The sequence below is a fragment of the Gracilinanus agilis genome, unplaced genomic scaffold (genome assembly GCF_016433145.1).
Source record: "Gracilinanus agilis isolate LMUSP501 unplaced genomic scaffold, AgileGrace unplaced_scaffold34721, whole genome shotgun sequence".
Taxonomy (NCBI): domain Eukaryota; kingdom Metazoa; phylum Chordata; class Mammalia; order Didelphimorphia; family Didelphidae; genus Gracilinanus; species Gracilinanus agilis.
Genome location: NW_025367714.1, coordinates 1 through 7,126, shown reverse-complemented (window position 1 = coordinate 7,126; position 7,126 = coordinate 1). Strand labels below are relative to the sequence as shown.

The 7,126-nt window shown below is 43.2% G+C and overlaps 1 long non-coding RNA gene across 1 annotated transcript; it reads right to left on the bottom strand.

Moving 5' to 3' along the window:
- Nucleotides 1-231: 231 nt before the first annotated feature.
- LOC123254880 lies at nt 232-1,251 on the bottom strand. Its single transcript, XR_006506715.1, has 3 exons — nt 1,215-1,251; nt 416-502; nt 232-315 (listed from the first exon to the last, which is right to left on the bottom strand). It is a non-coding gene; the product is annotated as an uncharacterized LOC123254880 (long non-coding RNA).
- Nucleotides 1,252-7,126: the final 5,875 nt, after the last annotated feature.

Sequence of the window (7,126 nt, the reverse complement as noted above, 5' to 3'; positions counted from 1 at the left end):
AAGGGGAGGCAGGAAACTAAGCGAGGAGACTATTTCAATACTACAGGTAATCAGCCATACATGTATAAGATAATTAAAGCTATACAGGAGAACAACGATCACTCTACTTGACCCCTATGTCCTAGCAGAATGTAGAAAAGAAGAGTGTTGAGAGTGCCAAGAGATTAATCACAAGGTGTTTTGTTTGCTAGTTTGTTTGATGGTCTGATAGAGATCTCCAACCATGACTTACCACCCGCTGCTTTTCCTTCTCTTTGTTTCGAAGCAAGAAGAAGTCTAGGTCTGGGGACAGGTGGAAAGGGTTTCCCCCCTCATCTGTGGTAGAAAAGAAAAACAGGAAGAAAACCAATTCTTTGCTGCCTACAAATACTAAAAGATCTTAGCTCAAAGACCACCATGAAACAAGGATTATTACCTTGATTTTCCTCATTGGCTGCAGCCTCCTTTGATAATTCTATAGCCCTAGCTGTAGGACTACTGCACAGAGTCAAATGCAGGTCGTCTGGAGAGACAAAGATGGAACATCACGATGGATCAAGCATCCCTCTTTGTAAGGTGTTTTCCACTTATTTTAACCCATTCTTTCCCTCAATCTTTTTTGCAACTATTTTGTTCTGTAGGTTCTCCAGAAGTTATTCTCCCTTTCCTTATAGCAGCCCAATGGGCTAAGTAGTGAGATGAGTATTTTAAAGCTCATTTTAAAAGATGAGAAAACTCAAACTCAAAGACTACCTTTTATGGTTCCTGACGACCTTCTTCTTATCTGGTTAACTTTTTCTTTTTTGTAATCAAAATTATTTATTTTAGATTTTTTAATTTTTTCTAACTCTTGCTTGGTCTTAAAATCTTTCCTTTCCCAAAGATCTGACAAGTATACTATTCTGTGTTCACCTAATTTACGTATAGTTTCCTTCTTTATATTCAAGTCATTCACCCATTCTCGGTTTATCTTGGTATGGGGTGGGAGATGTTGATCCAAAAACCTAATCTCTCTCTGGTTAACTTTTTGGCCATGGCCATGGTCTACTTCTACCTTTCCTGCCTCCAGGATAATTCCCTTATGAACTTTCTGGGTCCACTGTGAAGTTCAGCCCTAGAATGGTCCACCTCTTGTTGCTAATATAAATTCTAAGATTAAAAAAACAACAAAAAAAACAGATGACTGGAGGAAGTGGTGGAGAACTGAACGCTTAAAGAACTGCTCAAAGTCCTACCATCCAAGGTTGCGATCTTCTGGGATGTAGATGGTACCGCGTTCATTTTGAAGGCGTGGGATCGTTAAAAACTCTTCCTTCAAGAGATCACCTAATGATGTATCACTCTTTCTGTGTCATTCAGTATGGATTCCAGCTGCTGAAGAACCTGAAGAAAGAAAAGGCGCCCAGGGAGCAACCTTTGTTAGCAGAGGCAGGAGATTCCTTACCTCAAAGCACTATGGTGAAAATGGAAAAAAGCATTGGGCTTGGACTCAGGGGTTCTGGGCTCAAGTCCTAGATGAGAGAGATTGTGATGTCCAGAAAGTGTCTCTCAAGGTTTCCATTTTCTCCTCTATAAAATCAAAGAGTTGGAACTTGGACCAAATGGTGCCTAAGGTAACTTCCAGTTCTAAATCCTCACTAGTGTCCAAGTTTGGCCAAAACATTAAGAAGGCTTTGAAGTCTAGCCATGTTAAATGGAATGATGCTTATAAAGGAAGAATACTATTGGTATTAATATTAGTCAATCAACAAACATTTATTAAATACATACTATATGTCAGACAATTTTATAGAGTTGGTATGGAGATCAAATGAAATCATCTATGTCAAGTGCTTTGCAAACTTTAAAATGTTACATGAATGCCAGGAATTATTATTACAGGATCATAGAATTTAGATGTAGAAAGGATTCCTTAGAAGTTATCTACTCCACCCCCTTCATTTTAAAAACAGGGAAACTGGGTAGCTCAGTGGATTGAGAGTCAGGCCTAGAGATGGGAGGTCCTAGGTTCACACAGTATTGACTCCAAGACAGAAAGTAAGAGTTTAAAAAAATAAAATAATAAAAACATGGAAACTGAGGTGTATAGAAACTAGGAGCCTTGTCACTTGAGTAGTTAATAGCAAATCACATTTTTATATCACTTTAAGATTTACAAAATTTTTTCTTCACTCCATAACTCTGTATGTTAGGAAGTACAAGTATGATTATCTAACCCCTCCCTCATTTTACAAATGGAAAAGCTGATCCTTAGTAACTTGCCCAGGGGTCACACAGCTGATATATTACTGGACTTGGGATTCAAACCCAGGGCTCTCTTGAGTCCAAGTCTAAGAATCAAATCTAAGGCCTTAGTGCTTCCTCTCTCCAGCAACATGCATTTTATTAATTGCCAATTCTAGGAAAGGGGCAATGGTGGGTGCTGAGATAAACACAAAAATAAATGGCATGGTCTTTCCCACCCAAGCATTTATGATCCATTAGGGGAAATGACGCATGGACACGAATACCCATAATAATATACGACAGAACATTATAAAGGACATGATGGCAAAATACTTTTCAACATTGTAGACCAAAAGGATTCTTTCCATCTGGGAGATCAAAGAATATCTCATGGAGTAGGTGGGAAGAGACATGTGTTTACTTCCCAGAAAGATAGATAGAGAAGAGAATGGAAGGATGATTTGGTTTTAACTTGTTCTTTTTGCAGGAGAGGAAATGAAAGCCTCAGAGAGGGGACATGACTAGATCAGTTAATAGCAAAGTGAATAAAAATGTAAAGGATATGTAAGGCTCTATAAATAAAATATAAATATGAAATCAAAGTTAATAGCAAAGCGGGAGCCCCTACCTGCCCACTATCACGTTCTTTCCATGACCACAGTCAATCACACTATTATAGCTGTTGACAATGTCTGTGTTGGGAGCAAGGGTGGAATGTAGGCAGCTACAGGGCACAGTAGTTAGAGCGCTACCCTTGGCGTCAGATAGAGCTGGGGTGAAATCCTGTTTCAAGTACCTACCGGCTGCTTGGCCCTCATCCAGTCCCTTAATCTCTCTCCCCCTCCGTTTCCTTTGTCAAATGTGAGGGTTGGCTTCTCCTGCCTCTCCTGGTCTTTCAGCTCTAAATCGATGGGGCTTTGAAGACCCCATTCTTCCCTCCAAGAGCAAGCCCAGTACTTAGCCAGGAGAAGGAAGAAGGAGCAACCTTCAATGGTTAGTGTGTTGGGGCTGGAGACAAAGGTTCCAATCCTAGCTCTGACACCACCTGTTTGACCTTCATGCCAGTTACCTAACCTCACCCTACTCTAGTTTCTTCATCTGTAAAATAAAAGGCTTAGACCAGATGAACTTATCTAATTAAGGTCCCTTCCAGTCTTAATCCTATGATCCTCTTCAGTGAAAACTGGACAGCTAGTTGGCACAGTAAAGAGCCACGCCTGGAGTTGAGAGGACCTTGATTCAAATTTGGCCTCAGATACTTTCTAGCTGGGTGACCTTGGGCAAGTCACTTAATCCTGTTTGTCTAGCCCTTATCACTCTTCTGTCTTAGATGTGTTACTAAGACAGAAGGTATAGGTTAAAAAAAAAAGTAAACTCTTTGGGGTAGCTATGTGCTTCAGTGTATTGGGAGCTATGTCTAGAGATAGGAGGACCTGGGTTCAAATTTGGCCTCAGACACTTCTGAGTCATGTGACCCTGGGCAACTCACTTAATCCTGACTGCCTAGCCGTTGCCCTTCTGTCTTGGAGTTGTTATTAAAATAGAAAGTAAAGGTTTGTCTTTGTGGAGATGAAAATTAATATTCAATAACTAAGAATTATATTTTATAAAGTTTTTATTAATAATAAACTAACATAAAAAACTAGAGTGAAAAGGTACTAAACTACCTTTAGCTGAGCTGGAGAAGAAGAGAGGAAGAGAGAGGAGCATCAGAACTCCTGAAACAATAGCCTGACCACGTAAAGGAGGAGGCACAGGAGAGATTAAAGGGAATTTTGGGAAATACTAAGGGACTTCCAGGGGATGAAGCCCAAGGTTCAAAATCTCCATTTATACTTTTTTTATTTAATTGGGCTGACATAAGTAGAATTGAATGAAAATCTGACTGAAGAAACTTGGAAGTGGCAGTGGTCATGCAGGGAAGTCTGCTGTGTGCCAAAGGGCACATAGGGCAGGGCTGGAAGCCCTGCCTGCTGAAATCTCAGCTTTCTCAGAATCTGGGCTAGGACTGCAGTTATTAAAGGTGCAGTTTATTTTTCTATTTTTATTCTTAGTTTAACCCTTACTGTCCATCCATCAGTACTGAGTCTTGGTGCCTAGGCAGAAGAGCAGTAAGAGTTAGGCCATGGGGACTAAGTGACTTGCCCAGGGTCACACAGCCGGGAAGTATCTGGGGTCATATTTGAATCCAGGACCTCCCATCTCCAGGCCTGCCTCTCTATCCACTGCTCCCAAAACATGTAGTTTAATTGGAAAGTCTTCCTCCCCTCTTTTGCCTTTCCCTGCCCAGTCCAATCAGGGCTCCAGTCTCAAATAGCTTGCATTAATTACATCTAAGGCTACCCCAGCTCCTGGCCACTTTGTGAAATCACTCCTTTGGTCTCTTGCTAGGAGCATCTACAGGAAAGAGATAACAGAAAGCCCTTTAACCGTTGTTTAAGCAGAAACGGGCTGAGGTGGGGGTGGGAGGGATTTGGGAATTCACGGGGGAAACTAGAGTCCAAGGAAGCCTTGCGATTTGCCAGAAAGTCTCACAAACTGAGGTCCATCTTCTCCCCGGATCCCCCACCCCCGACCTCCTTCCCAATACAACGCTGCTCCTCCTCTCTGCCCCCCACCCCACCCCCTCCGCTTTCGAGGGCTTAGTTTTTGCTGAAAGAACCGGAGGATGCCTGGCTGTTTCCCCACGCGAGGACTCACCCACTAGCTCCGGGGTACAGTGACTCCCCCAGTACAGCGGCTATCAGCTCTCTGGGGGGCGCAGAAGCAGCTGCAAGAGAGAGGCCAAGAGAGCGCGGGCTCTGCACCCCTTAAAACGAGTTGAACCTTGCGCAGGTGGTGTTCTTTAACTTTGTTTACGTTACTATGGCAACTATTGAGCCAGCTCTCCTGGAGACAGGTTGTCACAAAGCCTTGGGCGCCGCCTGTGGTGAGGGCAGCGTGGCCGGAGAGGGGCATCAGATGGTACTAGGTCTGTTGTAGGCAGGGTCCCAGCTGTACTCGCGGTTAAGGAAGCGGATTCGAATGAGGTTTCCTTTTCGGACTGGAAGCAACCTTGCGGCCCCTCTAAATCCGCCGTCTTCGTTTTATACAAGAGGAAACTGAGGACGAAAAAAAGGAAAGTGCTGATGGGAATTGTTTAAAAAGTGCTTTCTATCCTGAGAGGGGACTCAGATTCGAATCTTGCCTCTGCCCCTGGGTGGGAGGTTGGACCAGATCAAGGGTTCCTTCCCTTTGGGGGCATTATGGACTCCTTTGGCAGTCTGGTGAAGCTTCCCGGGCCCCTCTCCGAGTGATGGTTTTAAATGCATAAACCATCCTTTAGAGACCCTGTTATCCCAGAGATTGTCTTTTGCTCTTTGTTCAGTTCCTGTCACCAAGGAGAGGCTTAAGGAAACCAAAGATTAGTGATAGTCAGACTGTGCTCTTTCCCCTTTCCCCTCCCATCCCCCCAAAATGCCCAGGTGAAGAAGCCCTAGACTAGATAACTAGTCCCTGGCAGCTTACAACCCAACGAGAGCCTCTACAAACCAGCGGGCTCCCTCTATTTCATTTGGCTCTCATAATTACCCCGGGAGATTATCAGCAAAGTGTCAGCCAAACCCATTTTACTTAGGAGGAAACTGAGACCCAAAGCACTTAAAGTGCCTTGCCCAAAGTGGGTAGTGGCAAAGCCAGTTTTAGCATCAGGCCCTTCGAGTCCAAATGTAGTTACAGCAGTACTTGAGAGGCCCAGATTTCACCTTTCTAGGTATCTCCTCCAATAATGCAAATCCCAGTTTCCTAAAGTAATGGATAGAGGGCAGGGTCTGGAGTCTGGAAGACCTGAAGTCAAATCCAGCTTCAACTGTGTGACCCTGGGTTAGTCACTTAACTTCTGTATGCTTCAGTTTGCTCTGCTGTGAAATGGGGATAATAACATCCCTTACCTCCTAGGGTTGTGAGGATCAAATGAGATAATTCTAAAGCACTTAGCACAATTCCTGGAACATACTAGGCTCTATAGAAATGTTATTTTTTCTCTTCTTCCTTCTCCTCCTCCTCTTCCTTCTTTTTTCCTAAAGCATGAATGTGATTGGATCACTTTCCCATCCAGGAAGCTCCAATGGCCCTTTCTTGTCTCTATGATAAAATAAAAACTGTTGCTTGACTTCTAAAAACCTTCAAAATTTATCTCAAAACGACTTTTGCAGGCTTACTGCTCGTTATTCTTCACCTGCTCTATGATCCAGCCAAACTGGTATTTGTTCTCAGTGATTCTCTTATACACTGTTCCATCTCTTGTCTGTGCTTTTCCCTAAGCTGTCCCTTATTAAGAATGAGTTCCTTCTCATCTCTGCCTCAAAGGCTCTCTAACTCCCTTCAAAACTTAGTACCAGTGCCACTTCCTACCAGAAGTCGTCTTGATGCCTCCAGTTGCTCTCTTCCCAACCCCAGTTACTTTGTATGCATTTTGCAGATGTTTTTTATTTACTTATGTAAACATGTTATTTCCCCAAATAGAAAATAAACTTCTTAAGACTATTTAATTTTTGTCTTTGTATCCCCTGTCTCTGACAGACAAATGGCAGGCACTTAACTCTTGTTGGATGGACTTGCTGGTGCATGCTTGTAATCCTTGCTCCTGGAGGGCCGAGGCTGGTGGATTGCTTGAATGTGGGAGGTTCTGAGCTGCAATGTACAAAGCCAATAGTGTCCACACTAAGTCCAGCACTAATACGGTGAACCTCCAGGAGCAAGGATATCTCCTAAGCTGCCTAATAAGGGGTGAATTCACCTAGATCATAAACTGAGCAGCTCAAAGCTCTTGCACCCATCACAAGTGGAATTGGTCAGTGAATGGACATTCTACTCAGCCTGAGTGCAAGAAAAAGAAAGAGAGAGAAGGAAGGAAGGAAGGAAGGAAGGAAGGAAGGAAGGA